General features: G+C 37.5%; 1 protein-coding gene across 10 annotated transcripts in view; it reads right to left on the reverse strand.

The window, feature by feature from the left end:
- Window positions 1-17226, reverse strand: part of INPP4B (inositol polyphosphate-4-phosphatase type II B) — a 310888-nt gene that overhangs the window by 136765 nt on the left and 156897 nt on the right. The window contains exon 1 of one of the 10 annotated variants that reach the window (XM_065633323.1): window positions 11161-11187. The exons of the other annotated variants lie outside the window; for them this stretch is intronic. The gene's annotated coding sequence lies outside the window, so the exon portion shown is untranslated. Of the gene's footprint in view, window positions 1-11160; window positions 11188-17226 lie in introns of those variants that run through there. 10 annotated transcript variants of the gene reach the window in all.

Consider the following 17226-nt stretch of genomic DNA (forward strand, 5'->3'; position numbering starts at 1 on the left):
CCATAAAAAATGTACATGACTTTTTCTGGCACATGAAATCTCCCTCAGGAACTGAAGAAAGCTTGTGCCCCTGAAAATTTGTTTTTCTCCTCCATCATGTCTGCTTGTCTAATAAAAAGCTACCTACCCCTATAGGCCCTTAGACCACCCCAAAATTGCCATAAGTAAGAAAGCGGACACTCTCCCTATGATCTTTTCTGATGTTTCGAAGCTGAGCCACCTCCATTCTAGCCCAAGCGCATTTTCTGCAAGGTATCCAAATGTCAGCCGCAACACCACAGCTTATTAAATGAAGTTGCCGCAACCAGGAGACAGGAAAGTTACACCACAAACTCCAGTGACAGCTTTTCCCCTCTCGCGTTCGTATTTCTCATGCTGCTCCTTCACTTCTGATGTACAGGATCATTTTTCAGTATCGCATCCTTCGCTGCTTCGAGCCGAGCTCTGCTCAGACGACAGCCCTTGCTGACTCGCCCTCTCCTTCCTCAGCAAATGACACAAAATACTGGAGGACTCAGATTTAAAGTCAGTATTATCTCTCAGGATGTACAAATTGACAGCAGGAATGGGAATCGGAAATTTCAAAAAGGCACGTATTTCAATGCCACTGAACAAAAACCCCAGTTTCAAAAAACATTCTGTCAGAAATCACCCTTAGCTAGTCTTCTTCCAAAACCAGTCAACTCATTAAAAGTTGAGTTGGTTTGGGGAGGTGTGGTGCTGCTCCAAGTCTAGATCAAACTGGCTTACAGAAGATACCTGTATTTTAAAACATTAGCAATTCTCAGAGAGATCAAAATTTATGTTAGAAATTCACTGGAAAGTGAGCATACAATAAGAATAGGTAATAAAAAAAAGCACATGCACATTTTAGCAGGGATGCTTTTATGTCACATAGATTAGATGACACAGAGTTAATTTCTGCCTAAAAAAAAAATAATAATCAAAGGAACATATCTTGCTATAGATGATGTAAATTCACATAATTTTTAATGGCTGACTACAGATATCACAACTTTTTCAGAAGGACTTTTGAAAACAAGTTGGAGACTATCTACTTAATAAACAGTACATAGGCTATGCTTCCAAAAATGTGTTAGCAGCCTTACATATCAAAATAAGTTTAATTCATCAACTGCACAGCAACAGCACTAGTTTCACTCAAGCACAAGTGATACAGCAAAGCTTGGCAAATACAGGTTTTAGCACAGTGGTGTTCATCTTCACTTCACCCAAGTACAGAGCAGCCTACAATTTCTCCTCACCTCTTCCCCCACACTCAGTAGAATCTTTCCCCTTGACACAGGGAATAATTATTTATAAAAGAAAAGCATTTTAATACAAGATGAATTATATGAATGGTAGTTAAACATGTAAAAATATGGTAATCTCTTCAGCTTGAGGACATGCTGTGATATAGTGCCCTGAATAGAACAGCATTCTAATACGCTAATAGGATGGTGGTAGTTCCAGAAAATTAATGTTTAGAGGTTTCCTTTTCCACAACTCATATCTAGAAGGAAAAAAGATGCACGCAACAAAGAACAGCTTATATGTGAAATAATGTTGTATTCATAGAGCATCCTCCAACTCACAATAAATTCTGTATAAATGATTACAGACCCTCTACTTCCAATGTGATTATTACAGGAGTGGCTCAAACTCAGCCATCTTGCAGATGGGTGCTTTAACAAAATCTAGAAGCAACACAATATCCCACTAAATAAAACACACAAATCTTTATCTAACTAGTTCGAGTAAGCATTTCAAGACGTGAACTCATTTTACATGAATGTCACGGCTCATGTGCCTGGTTTTGTAATTTCCAATGTTAAAAAAAGCCACATCCAGCAGCAGAATTGTACAATTTCATTCAGAAGCAAACCCCAAAAGCCCAAACCAAAACCAACCAACAAAAACCAAAACAAAACTCCAAACCACCCACAAACACCTCCATATGCAGGTTTATGACTTATTTCTTATGCTATGGGTAAGAAGTTGGGATGTTCATCTAGAACAACAGCAGCCATTTACAAATGAGGAAAAAAAACCACTATGAGAATGTAACGAGGACAACGGATACTTAGCGGTATTTGGATGAACTGCTTAACATCTGTAATTTATTCCACCTTTGATTGGAACAAATCGGAAGAGGATAAAACAGCTGACAAGAAAGTGGATATATAGAAAATTAAATTCGGAATCAGTCACGTTACAGTGTCATACTGCTCTTCTAGCATCAACTACTTGAAATGCACGTCTGCGTGGGACTAGCTTATTCTGATATTACAAATTTAGTCAGTCTCACCGAGTAATATGGTATTTTTGAGTAATACTCCGTTTTATCTATTTCTCTCTTGTCATTTTAAATTACTAATAAAATGCAACAACAAGCAGTTGATTGTGTTTCATTACAGATTGTGTTAAATGTTGTATCAGTTGGTGGCTTTTTCCCAGCAATACTCAAACCAATTTTAACTAAAAACCAAGAAGAAATCTGGATATAGACTAGATAAAATTAGCAGAGAAATGGGCTACAAAAAGCTATTTGTATACCAAACTGAAGTTGAGGGAAATGAGAAATGGGATAAAGAGGAGAGAAAGGTCCTGATTCCGGAAAGCATTCTGTTTTGAGGCGTCATTCCAGCAGCTCTCTAAATACCTTCGCTATCCCAAATGAAAGCAAAGGACAACTTAAAAATAATTAAAACCCATTTTTTTCAGTTTTACAGGCAATGGATTAATCTGAATGAAAAAGTCTGCTTAATGATAAATGATACTTTATAAGAATATACATAGAGCATACATATACAAACAGAGCATAACTTAAGGGGAAAAAAAGACATTTTCTAAATGATTTGAAACTGCCTATAACAAGTTATTACGTCTTTCTGAAGACTGAAAAATCCCATCTTCACATGTATTCCCCAACTTGGTGATTATTTTGCCCAGCAATAGTATCATCAGAATTTGTTTGAAATAAATACTTTTCCCCCAATCTTAAAAAACATCCCATAAAGCATGCCTAGATTTATTCTACCATTTATACACAGTTATTTTATCAAAAGAAAGAATAAAAGGAGGTCAAGATGCTTTTCAGTATTTTAACAAAATCTTATTAAATGGAAAAAAAAAAATCCAATAGGTTAATAATCCAATAGGTTAATCCCCCTCCCCCCCCAAAAAAAACCAACCCCTGCAAAATTAAAATAAATATCCCAATACATTTTTGCTACAATTTCTTCTACATGGACATAAATTTAAGCCTCATGAGAAATGGTCTTTAGTCAGAGGTACAAGAATAAAAAGAAGAGGTTAACCCGAAGTATACGAATTGTTTATTTGTACACCTTCAGTGGACACAGTCTAAAAGAGGTTAATTTTTTTCTATCGCATTCCATGATTTGATGAAGTCACTCTGCTCAGTTTTAAACACTAAAAATCTCGAAATAATACCTAATTAAATACTGTTGCCAAGAACCTAACTTCAAACCTGTCAGCATATGCATCATCTCAGAGCATTTAATGAAAAGCACTTTATTAAATTCCATGTATCTTGTTTTGGAAAAGATCAGAGTGTAATAACACCAACATTAGTGATCTTCAGTACATCACTCCCTGCAAAAACTAAAACATACTTGGACTTACTTGAAAGTCCACATCTAAAAATAATAGGGGAATATTCTTTTAAGAGGAAAGCCTAGCATTGATTCAAATTGCATGTGAGGCTTCAGCTCAAGATAATATTTGGATTAACACAATGTGCATGACAGGCCTGATTTAAACACTGCTGCTTAAAACGCTCATCCTCCTACACAGAGATCACGGCACAGAAAGGCAATGAATTATGCACCATTCTCTACACCATCATCACTCCACACACCTGTGAGAAATTCCCAATTGCATCTATCTTGAGAGGGACAGGTTAGGGGCACATGAAGGTCTCCCAAAATCCCAAGAAATCCCAAAGTTGCTCCGAGTTAACGATATATAAGAGAAGAATACATGAGAGAAGAAACCAAGATGCCTTGAATGAAATTCATTATTAATGTTTCACAAACACCAGAGTAACAAAATTACGGACCTCTGCAGGGAGAGAGGGAGCCCATTCACCATACAAAAGAGCTAATACTTACAATCTAGAAGTTTTTTTATCTGTGACCTCATGGAATTTCTCTTCTGATCTACATTCATCTCTGGAAAGCCAACTAACATCTATTTAAAACTAAATACCTTTGCCCTCCAGAACTGAGGATCTAAGGCTACAGGAGTCCATACCGCAAGTCCAGGATACCAATACTCAGCTCCCCGTGTCCTTTCATTGCTGTCATGATAACTTTTATTTCAATCATCACAATTTAATTCGGCTGTTAATTTCTCTTCCTACATAGCACCTTTGCTCTTAGCACATACCGATTCTTTCCCACGACAACTGAGTGCAGGAAATGCTGCCCCAGTGACACACGCGGCTCCTGGAGCAGCACCTTGCTTCAACTCTCACCACTGCTCACAGGAAGACACAAGGAATAGTATTTTTAGCCTCTGTCAGAGAGAATCGATTCAGATTCCACAACACCCAGAAAACCACCTGACCCTGCTTTTCTTCAAAACTCATACGCCAACTGCAGTGTATCTACCTCCTAGGGCCTTTTTCTCTTAAAAGAGAGAATGATTTTCCTTCCCTCAACGCCAAGATGAATGCAGAGAGCTGCAAGCCCCTGCAGAGGAACAGTAATATTTACATCTCAGCCTTTACAGCACCAGTAAGGATCACGTACCAGAAGAAATTTTCCAGGATTTATGCACTCTCCTGAACAGAAAGTTTCCGGAGTCGAAATGCCAAACTTCCGCTTGTTTCCCTTCTTCACTACCAAGAATTTAACACTGAAGTTTGCTGCAGAAGTTTTTGTTTCATGAAACTTATTATGAAGTTTTACAACTGATGTGTAAAACAAAAATAAAATGTATTGCCCTGTTTTATATTATAGGCATAAAAAGGAAACATGTGCAAAGAAATCCCTTTATAAAAAAATATTACCTTTTCCCCTTTTATAGTTTTATTTGTAAACATGGCTGGTAGATGCCATTCGAAAAGACTCGCTGCTGCTGAAGGACATGTATCAGGACTGCTTTTTGGTGCATCAGTTTGTTACTTGCACAGATCATCCAAATGACAGATCCTATTTTACTTCTAAATTCAGTTTCTGCTTAAAAATACTAGTACTGCATAGTTTATATTTAAGCCAATGTGGTTCTTTCAAAGGCAATGTTAAGAAGCAACAGTTGAAGTGTCAACATCACCATTAGGTCTGTGGCCAATGATCTATTAATCTTTTTGTGTTCCTGTGTGGATTGAACGTCCTTTTACAATCACGGACTTCACTTGACAAGTGCCTACACTCAAGAGATCTCCTGCCAGTACTACAGTTGCCAGCAACAACCAAATAAAAAAAAAACTTCAGAAAAACACAGTTCAAGTAGTCAAGCCTGGAAGATTGTGTTTTTTTCCTGCTAAAAACTGTCCTTTAAAATGATGAAGAATTATTCAAGTTTTTAACCTTTTGTTAATCTACTGTGTTACAGCTGCTCAAGATGCCTCAAGAGCACAGCTACTATTCTTCTTTCATTTCGTCTAAGAAATAGTGTCATCTCAGTGAACTGTTCTTTCCAAGAAATAAAATCTGCAGTTTGACCATCATTTTGTCTTGAAAACATTTCTCTGTCAAGGTAAGAACCCATACCTAATTAATACCATTTAAGAAAACCATACTTCCTGAGCAGAGGCTCAGTGTTTCCAGCACTGCCTCCTCTTGTAGAGCGACAACAAAAGCCACTTCCAGTTACGCAGTTCAATTGTATTAACAGCAATATTTTTTCCTCTCAGTTTTTTCTTTCCTAAATTTCCCACATCCTCCACTGATAACAAACAGTCCCAACACATTCTTTATAAATCCTGCTCTGCTGGCAAGCCATGAATCATCTAGCAAAAAAATTTCTCTTGCGTGTAGGGCACAGCTAAAGGTTGCCCCGTGGCACAGGGCCAATATAGCACATAAACTTGCTCTCGAGACACTAGGAGACAGCATGGTTATGCTCAACCGATCTTCAGAAAAGTGCTCTACTCCTTTCTGCATAATTTCTTTCTTCTTTAGTAACCAGAAATTGAACGAGGCTCTGTGCTTGACTTACAGCAGCCAGTTCACCAAGTTTCACAAAGGGAAGTCCCCTCCGCTTTTCTGAACTTCCACACATGCAGCCTTTTTTCATTAAAGCCTTCGCAAACTGGATCTGCAGAGTTTCAAATTCAAAATGATTAAAATTCACAAATATGCCTTTCAGCTTTCTTTTAATACTCACCACAACATGCGGCCAAACATATTCCTGGGTGTTATATATCAGCATTTTAATAGAGTTGCATAAAAATTCTTGTTGCACAAATATTTAATTGCTGTACTTATACTACACGTCATTTTCCATGAAAACACACATACACAGGTCTGAGTTAAGCAATTGTTCTGTAATCTAGTCCTGACTTTCCTGCTTCTTACTTACAGAGAATAAGATCTATTCTCTCCCTGTATGAAAAAAATACTCTCACAAATGGCTTTGTGCTCCCTGCAAATTACAGGAATTCCTGTACAATAGATCAGGAGAGTCTAACACCCACATTTCAAGTTGCAGGTGGGGGCGAATAATCACGTCCACATGTTTGCATATTAAAATGAGCAACAACAGTACACTCAAAAAAATCTGCATGAAATAATCAAGGTGAAATTTCCAGGGGCTAAGTGGCAACAAAGCAGGACAAACCTAAATACTCCAGTGAAGGTTATAAGGTTATACCCAGGAACATTTAAATCACAGGTATCTCAATTAGGTAGCTAAATTAAATGTCAGCTTAAGTCACATTCTTCTCATCATGCACAGCAATAATCTGTAGAACTCCCTCCCCAATATATCCCCTCCTGCAACAACAGGTTAATAAATCCAGAACATGGAGCAATACTTTAGGTACCAATTCCGTGACAGATTCCAGTTCATTTCAGGTAGACAAATGAACTCTAGCCACAAAACCATTAAAAGAAAAATTCTCCTTCTGTTACCATTAATACTATGTGCTTTTAAACATTTGAGGGAAAAAAGAAACATGTTACAGTCCTCTTGTTTGGTTTAGATGTTGAAATACTGTTTTTAAATTCTAGCACTCTTGATGCATCCTGGTCAGCATTCTACACATGGAAGAAGTGGGGGAAAAAAATCAGTAACTTTCCCTTTTCCACGCAGTCCGAGACTACCAGAGATATGACACAATACTCATGGGGAATTTAGCTACAGAGAACCGAAAATATTGCTCTCCATGACTGATACTTTTACAAGGAACACAAACAGTGCCATTTCAAAACTCCTCTCTGGTCAACGCAGTCAGAAAGCCTCCTTTTAGCAGCAGTATGCACACTGCATTTAGGAAGAGGTGAAAAAGTATGCCCAGCCAAGTGCAAATAAGTTGTCGCAACAGGATGAGAACTCAATTCTAATGCCACTGGCAGCCCACTGACATCCTGAGGCAGAAAGAAAAAACACTTGATTTTCCCACTCACTTAGAACGCAGATCTTTAACATGAGAGCGGCTATCAGCACTCCTAAAAGCAGGAATATCCTTTAACCAAAAACAAAGGACTCAGGCTGAAGCTGTTGAAATATCCCAGACTTCATGCAAAAACTGGAAGTGGGAACAACCAAACAAGGCAACAAATAGGGTATTAAAGACTTCAAACTGTTCTAAGCTTCTCAGCAATTTTCTGTTTACAATTATTAATGGCAATAAAAATGACAGAACTTTGTTAGACAAGGGAGCTTCCTTGCAACCAAGTATTGTTAGAAAGTGAAAAAGGGTACACTGATGGAAGCAGCTTGGCATTTTTTATGGTGTTTTCTGCTAAAAGGAAAAGTATGTATAATAACATCCCGTGAATTTCTCTAAAATATGTAGGCATTTCCCCCGCTTGATTGAGGCAGATGCTCCTCTTTACCCAGCTGTTATCTTGGTGCTTAGCACCTTCAGAAATTAAACTCAGTTACCCAACACACTGATCCTAGCAATATACACAAACATACTTCACCTCATGCACTGTGGGTAAATTCCATAAAAATCAAAGCCTCTGCGGAACAGAAATAAAATATTTGTGACTTGCCTGTGATAACACAGTAAGCCTAGGGCAAAATTAAGAACCTAGGTTCTTGTCTCCCATTCCACACACCACAGGATTACGGAACTTCCTTCCCCTGTTCACAGCTGGGGGTACCCCCCTAATGAATGCATTTCTGTATTCCAACCACTGTACTATTTTAATACCTCTTCGAAGCCCAAGACCTAATCAAAACCATCCCTGAAACATGTGTCTCAGCCACACAATCCAGCTGGGCAGAGCTACATGAAAAGCCAGGCTATTCAGAGACTTCTGATGTGTAACTCCCATACCGTCTGTCATCCAGCACGCTATTCAAGTGATTCATCTCCTCAGAGGCTTTAGAAACACAGCCAGCAAAACACAATGGGCCTCTCGGAGCTGGGAGTATTTTCTTGTTCTGAAGAAGAATTTGGGTGCTGAATTAGGACAGAAGATAGACTACATGAAATTATTTTAAAAGCTGTGGCTGCTTAACTACCTTTCTTTTATAACCTCAGACCTTCTGAATACACTAAAAGCAGCTACTTAACTGGTTTACTGCTAAACCAGTAGGCTAGGGTTTTTTAATGCCAAAGTTTAAACTATTCTAGAACACAAAACCACTGAAGTTAGATTCAGTGAAATAAATTGTTATTTTGTACATCACTTTTTCAAAACTTTTTAATTCAGTTTGTAAAATACAAATGTTTTCTGGGAAGGAAAAAAAAAAGTTTTTACCCATAGGCCAAAATTTTAGGATCTGAAAGCTAGGTCCCATGACTGTTGGTGTCAATTAAGGTTTTTTCACTAAGTGCATACTTCATTTCTGTTCTCCAGTAAAAGAAGCAGGAAATACAGTGTCAGCACTTGGAAAAGTGAAAAATGTCTTAATTCCTTGTATTTAACAAGGTTCTTTTTGATGTTTCTTTTATAGTAATGTCTCTTTTGGGCATATCTCACACTAAATTGAGCATCTTGACTCTTCATTTCTCTTCTACCTCTACTTCCCTAAACTCAATACCAAACAATGCAGTAATATCACTGTCATTGAAACAAATTGTGCTACTTTACTGTTAAGATAACACACACAGTTTCTGCAATGGTTTCCATTCTAGGAACACCAGATACTGGCATAATTTCTGCCCTAACAATGTCTAAGCTGCTAATGGCTATTTTCTTCAAAGCTAGCAAAAACAAGAGGAAAAAAAAAATATAATAGGAAACAAGAAACTGATGTCGAAAGTTCTGAATTTCTAGACCACAACAAAAAGAATGAAGTTACAGTATCATTTTCATTAACTGCGATACACTTAATCAGAATCACCCTTTCACCAAGATACCTCATGGGAAAATGGATTCAGCTAAATGCTGGACAGTGGCAATTTAGTAAGAAAAGTGTAGTCTGAAAAAAATTATTCTTAATGGGGAAAGAGTCGATAAGTGCCATGAAAAATGTGATGTTTAACAAGTATTTTCCAAACATGAATAGAAATATCTCATGCTTTTTTTGCGAAACAGATACTGGTTAAAACAATTAAGGGCAGCTCCTAGCTGTGCTAAAGTGAGTTAGAAGCAAACGGAGGTCACTGAAGTTACACTGCTACAAAACTATGGGCTTTGGGTCTATAAAAGAGAATCTAGTGTAAAATCAGAGCTTCATTTAAATTAAATCGATAGTAATTTTGAATTTAACAGATGAAAAGGTGGCGTTTACATGGTTTAAAATGGCTTAACAAAATTGGGAGAAAAAATTGGAACTGAATTTTATTGCAATATGCAGTACATATACTGTAGATTAAGTGTACCTTGCCAAATCATGCCAGAAATTAATATAATGAATTACTGGCCAGTGTTTTCAACCTCATTTTAAAAGTGTTGTTACTTCAGTACTGTTTCTTAAATGAAAAGGTTCTCTCGCTAAGCAGGCAAAGGGGAAGATGTATTCTGAAGACTCATGATGAAAATTCAGGAGTCTGTTTTCTTAACAGATGGTTTTACCTCTGAGCAAAATTGAACTATTTTTCCTTTAAATACAAGAGCAAAATCTTTGTCTTTGAGAATTCCAAAACTGCGAAGGAGAACCTGTTTCACACCAGAAATGTACCTAACGCTTGAAACCCCTATTTTCTCCATAGAAAACCAGCTACTTGTGAAACAAGATAAAATTATTCACTGAACTGCATTTTTCTCGAGATACTGAGGTCCTTACTGAACTTATTAAAAAGTTTGTTGTTGCCCAAGTTTAAAATGCTCACGAGAGAACAGTGTTTCAAATGTACATAAACCAAATTTGATCATAATAGCTTCATTATTTCATCGAGACAGCTTTATGTTAGGATGGCCCAAAGGAGATTTTCTATCACTTGACTAGTCTTCCATCAAAATGAAAGCAATTCAATGTTTTAAAGAAATCAGCATTAATTTCTGACATGTTACTCTAGCTCGGTGTTAACACTAAAGCTGCCCTAAGAATCATAAAACTGAAAAAGGCAAAAAGCTAAAGACTGAAATACTCTGATATGTAGCAGGATCTAAGGCCTCCTTACGGTTTTGATCAGCTGAGTCACCTGGAACCACCTGCTGCCATTTGGTTCACATCAACAGGTTGAGCTAAACAGACACAAAGCTTTGTCAGAAACATTTTGCAAATAACTGTGGTAGGTATTAAAGGGAAATATAGCTACGTTGCCTAATATAAAAAGAAAACCAAAACAATGACTGACGTGTTTAACCTGGAAAAGTATTTGGGAATATAAACCACAAATTAATATAAAACAATGAAACCAGAAGCTCACCCTACATGTCAGACTCTTAAAATTAATCACATAACTTTAGATCTCACAAAGATCTCACAGATGCCAAGCCTCTCAAATATGCTAAAGGAGGGAAGGAAGGAAGACGATGGGAAAAAAACCAAAAAAAAAACCAAAAAAAAAAAAAAAAAAAAAAAAATCACCCACCACCCCAGAATCCCCTCAATTATGATTCAGACCTTTGCAGCTCTGGTTCTTCTTTTTCTTCAAGTTCCATCAGTTCACAGCATTTCATGCTCTTCAGAGTTAGACTTCTCCAACATCAGAAGGCTGACAAGGACAGTGGATAGTCTAGTTGGCATCTTACTAAAAGCTGCAATTTATTCTAGACCTTTCCAGTAATTTAAGATTTAGTCACGATTTCGCATTCCCACTCTCTGGGTGACTGTATTACTGATAGTTGCTACAATTTATATATGTGTGTTTTCTTAACAGAAAAATACACGTGTTCTTTAAATGGAGATCAAGCAGACCGATTTCTTATTTTCCTTCAATAAGATAACAGATTGTCTAGACAAAGGAAATGCCATAGCTCTTATCTTCTTCAAGAAAGCATTTGATATAGTGTCTTTTCAAAAGTTATTAGTCAGTTAGAAAGAAATTAGAGAGATTAACAGACTGCCTAATCAGGAAATGGTGGAGTTGAAACAGTAATGAGAGTTCCTTGAGACGCAGTTGCAGGGCTAATTTTATTTCACGTTTTCACTGAACACTATGGCAAAAATTGTAGAAGCTTCATAATGAAATTTAAAAGGCAGAATCTATAAACAAAACCACAATGGGATACAGAAAGAATTACACATGGAAGATATGAGACATAACTATATTAAGTACAAGGCAATGCACTCAATTAGTAACAACTAGCACTTCCTCTACAAGTTAGAGGCACATTAGTTCAGAAAACCAGTGGTAGAAAGACTTAAGCATAACAATAATAAACAGGTTGAGTATGAGGCATCAGCAACTTTCAAAAAAAACCCAAACATAAATAAACCAACAAACATGCTTTTCAGATACATCAGGAAAGATATTTCCACCTTAACGGCAATACTGCATACACTACCATTCATATTCAAGAAACAGGATTAAGGATGCTGGTAAGAATGGAGAACCAATTTTAGGTGAGAAGATGGTAAATTTATTTAGCATCAGAAAAAAAAAGCTCAAAGGTGGTATGATTATTCTAAATGGATGCAACTCTGCATTAACATCAAAGGAAGGCGAAGAGCTACTAAACTACGGCAGTATTCCCCAGACTTTAAAATAGGGGCTGTTTGAAATTAGAGAAGGGCAATGGACCTTCCAATTTCATGTTCTCGCTTATATTTGACACAAAAGACATTCTTAACATACACTGATAAAAGTGATTGTCTGGACACTGAGCAATACTAAAACCATCCAATGATAAATCACCTTGTGACTCAGCATAATTTTTTTCTCTTTCAAAAAAAAAAAAAAAAAAAGGAGATTTATTTCCAACTTAACTGAATGCTCCCCTTCGAAAGACCGTATTTTTGAACATTATTGAAAAACTGTAAATCCCTTCTGAGCTTTACTCCTCTTGAAACCTTTGCATTGCCCCGAGGGCTATGACAGCTTTGCTGGACCACGGCAGAGATATCCCATTATGAAGTCTGTGTCATTTTTAACACCTAGTCCACGTATATCCAAAATTCACTGGGACAGATTCAGACAAACCCAAATTCCTGTTTGTTCCTGAGGTGCATGGATGAGTATTGTCCCGCTTGTAATAGTTAAAGTATTGTTGTGCTAATTACATACACCCGTATGAGCACAGGATCAGGATTTCATCCCACACACAATTTTCCTCATTTCCTCTCAGCCTAGTCTCTCTTACTAATTACTTTTCTAATAGTAAGTAAAATAAAATTTAAAAAAAAAAAAATCATCTCACCACAAACCCTCCAAAAATCCCCAGAGAAAGCCAAAACAATCGATTGCACTTGAGCGCCTAAAAATGACTACCCATTTTGAATTCATTTTAAAAAAACATTGATATATTATTTTAAGAGTTTAGCCTTAAATCTTAATATATTTAGACCTAAGCCAGTTTTTATGCCCAGCCAAACTCAGAAAGCAGGAATTTAGAAAGGACATGCTGACATAGCTGAACTTTCATAAATGTATTCTCACTGCTGTATTAAGCACTTAATTTCCTTTCCAGTGGTCCTGTATTACAAACATTCAGAAGCATAGGATCACAGCCTTCATAGACTTTCCTGTGACTTTAACAGAAGTAACAAAGACTTTATTTGTATGGCAGTTGAAAAGTTGAACTGCTTAAGTTGCTAAGTAAAAACCAGGGGCTATGGGTTGAATGCAAATTGACTAATTATCTTTCAACTTTTTATTAATGAATAATCTCCCTTTGACACATGTTTACTATTGCTTCACCGCTTTCAAAACAAAAATCTTCGTTATTTTTCCAAGACTGAAAAGTCATTCAGATTCTGTGCACCTTTTCTCACTGTTCTGAATGGTCAGGTTCAACTTCACTTTTAAGATGGTTTTAACTCACTGAAATAACCAATATAATCTTCACTCCTCTTCAAAACAAAACCAAACAGCATGAATACGCAAATTTTACACAGTATAGTTTTTGAACTGAACTATCTGTTTACAAAATATGAAAGACATTACAGAATTTCTAATTGTGAATTTAGAATCAAATTCAACAATATACTTATCTCCAGGCATACAAGATAAAAATTATGTTATAGTAACCATCTGTGTATTCGAGTACAAAGAAAGGTAAACAAAATTTTAGAGCAACTGAGATTAGATACAGTGATATCAACTCAGTGAGAAGTGAGAGAAGCTGCATATCACATTAGTAATATTTTGGAATTCAGTCCAAAATGTTTCAATTGAAACAGTCCATCCTGCTGAATTACTACCTCAATACAGCGATAGTAGCTTTTTTCTGAAAAATCATTTATCTTGATGCCATGTCATTGATTGTCTATAAACTTGCCAGACATGGGTTTCCAGGTTCTGTATTCCAAAGGTGCTCCCACATGTTCTTCAGTCCTCACGGTATTTGTCCCACTGTACATGTACCTGGTACAACTGCATTAAAACCTGGGTTTCCCCTCCCCCCCTTTCTTTCAGGACCTATCAGCCACATAACTGAATTTCTCCAACCCGATTTTGTAAAATAATCACCAAGGCAAGGACTGGACACCTAATACATCTCTTCCCACCATCTGCCCAAAGATTCCCTGAAAACGTGTGCCATTGTGTAGGCCACTATAACCACCCCCCATCAGATTGCAGAGGAGCTGAAAATCCATTTTCCCACAAAAGACAACAGTTAGGAGTGGGTCTAACAAGTGGTCTGATGGCCAGGAATGTGTTTCATCCTGACCACAGGGTAATTAACTCTTGAAAAGGTACTTGTCCTCCCTCTTGAAAGTTTACGGAGCATATTGCTTTTGTGTTGGTACGTGAACATCCGTACTTCGACAGAGCTGCCATAGCAGACACCAATCTGGAGAAGTTAGGGTCACATTTTTCAAATATACATAGAATCTGAAAAAGGTGCTGACAAATTTATTTAGGCAGCTTTACAAGTGCCTAAGTAGGTAGAGGGAGACTGAAAGTACTCCAAGGAGCTAAAAAATTGAAAATTGGATGCCTAACCCAGTTAGAAGCTGTACAAGAGCCCACTGGTGTCTTTAGATGTATAAATATCTCCAATATAAATATCTTCATAAATTCAACCTATAATCCTTAACATTATAATCAGCTACAGTTAAAGTTCTAATATGGAGACCAAAAAAAGGAAAAAAATTAAAACCTTTAAAACCTCATGTTTGGTTCCCTAAAAACACCTTAGTCAATCCAGTACCATTCCCTATGTTTCAGGTATTTTTCCAGTACAGCATATAAGCTATGATTTCCTCAGGGACTACTATAGCAAATGAGTAGCAACAGTCTTAGGATTAGTTGTATTCTCAGCCTGTTAGAGGAATAACTTGTCATATCAGGACTGATGTGATATATCTATGCTAAGACAGAAAAAGCAATAGATAAATTGACATGAAATACAGCCTGTCACAAATTACATAAAGCTACCTCTGAAAGTGATGACAAATTTTAAAAGAATCAACTTTCTCAGTCTTTACACCTGCTGAATCAACAAAAAAATATTCAATGAAATCCAAGCCAAAAAAGTTCTCTTTTGTTTCATGGTCCTCTCTTGTTAGGTCACAAACTATTAAAGCCACTTAAAATAAACTGTTATTTTTTTAAAGACTTTTCAGAAATCTAGACATTAGCCAGCAGATCAAAGCTGATTCAATTCCTCATGTGAAGCTTTTATTATAGCTCCTCAGTGAAGTCTTTAGAGCTGCTGCATCTGCACCAGCAGGTTCCTGCCACGCTGGTTGCCCCAGCGCAAGCTGTATGTGTCAAACGGGGCTCCTACACCACCAGAAGGTGCTGGGGAGGCCACGGCAAATCAGGTTTGACTCACTATTGAACTAACTCTTTACGATTCTGGAACTGCAAAGACAGGAACTTCAGCAACGAGCAACATAAGCGTATCAAAAGTTCACAGGGAATTTAACAATTTCCGTGAAGATAGGTGAAGCATCCATCCTTCCTTTTTCTCCTTGCTTTTTTCAACAAATTCCCTTTCAGTTCCAGCTAAGGACAGGATGCTGATTTAAGTATCCTGTTATCACTGAAAATACTGGATTCAAATATTATTTCTGGAGCCATAATTAATTTTTCATATACATTTGCAGTACAGAAGTTTTTCATTAAGAATCAAATTTCAGAGTTAAGTTACAACCAGAGTTCAATTCAAACTCTATAAAAATCTTAACAGCTCTGGGAGAAGGAAACACAGCTTGTACTGATGTACCAACATCTTTTTCCATCATAAAAGCTATTGCAATTAATATGTTTCTTTAAGATTGGCAAGAGAATTCAGTTAAAGAAAATGTCATTGCTCAGTGTGGAAACATTTTCCTTCAATATATCCTTGGTCATTGTGAGGATTAACTCTAAACAGAAGTCCAGTTGTCCCCTGTGTTCTGGCCGCGTTCTTGATTCAAGTGGCTATCTATACCTACCTGCCAAAAGCCCCCCAGTACCTTCAGCAAGATAGGACTTCAGCTCTTATCTTCAAGCAGTGTGGTGTTGTTGTTATCTCTTGTCAAACAGTTTATAACTCCAGAGCTGAGTACATTTAACTTATTTTTAAGCATCCTCTCTTTCCTACCCCTCAGTTGAAACTACATTCACAAATTACAAGATCATCCGTTTCCCTGGCACAATGCTGCCATGAACACGGACCTTCTGCTGGAGGTCTGACAGACAGCATACCAAAGACAATGTCTGTTTGCAAAATACTTCCGAGAGTTTTCCTAAAAACAGCAAGCATTGCACAGGAATCTAACTTATTGTTATGTGTACAGATGTGGCTAGGTCTCCCTGACAGAAATTGTAATGGACCCGCCTGGTTTGCACAGCATCAGCACACCAACCCATACTACAGACAGGCTCTGAAGTATGAAGAAGGAGGCTCTGGACTACAGTCCAAGCTCTGAAGCTGTCTGAACAGATCAAGCATGAAGGGAAGAGCACTGTGGCCTTTTCTTCAAATACCGCCCCACACTCAACTTCTGTGCGGCACAGAGACTTTGAGCCTGAGTTAGAGCTTGACTGTTAGAAGCAAGGTGGGCAGGAGCCGAAGGGCCTTGCAGATCATGGGTTCAGCATCCTCCAGCTGACTCCAAAGGCATTTCATTCTCTTCCAGCCTACGTGTTACATATAGGGGTTTACACAAAAGTGAGTACAGAAAGCTTGCTCTCAAGAGGCATGCAGAGACTGCACACTTGGCAAAAGTTTGTATCTTGTGTGTAGTGCCATTGCAATGTCATAAGAACAACCACCATTACAGATAACTAACATTCGGGTATATTTTCAACATTCAAATAATAACCTGCAGCCGCAAGGCTTTTACTTTAAAAATAGGAGGGTTTTTGCATGTGGATTTCTTCAGACTAACAGGGCAGTCACTGTCCTTTCCCACACAAATGTTTTCCAGTCAATAAATTGCTGCAAGTTAATATTCATTATCAAAATATTCTGAACACTTCCACAGGACCCCAGAAGAGACAAGTGGGAGCACTCAGTAAGTGCTGCAAACAACTCAGTGTTTGAACTAAGACCACCAGAGAAACACAGCAGTCACACGTCACCTCCATTTTCA

The sequence above is a fragment of the Caloenas nicobarica genome, chromosome 4, assembly GCF_036013445.1.
Source record: "Caloenas nicobarica isolate bCalNic1 chromosome 4, bCalNic1.hap1, whole genome shotgun sequence".
NCBI lineage: Eukaryota > Metazoa > Chordata > Aves > Columbiformes > Columbidae > Caloenas > Caloenas nicobarica.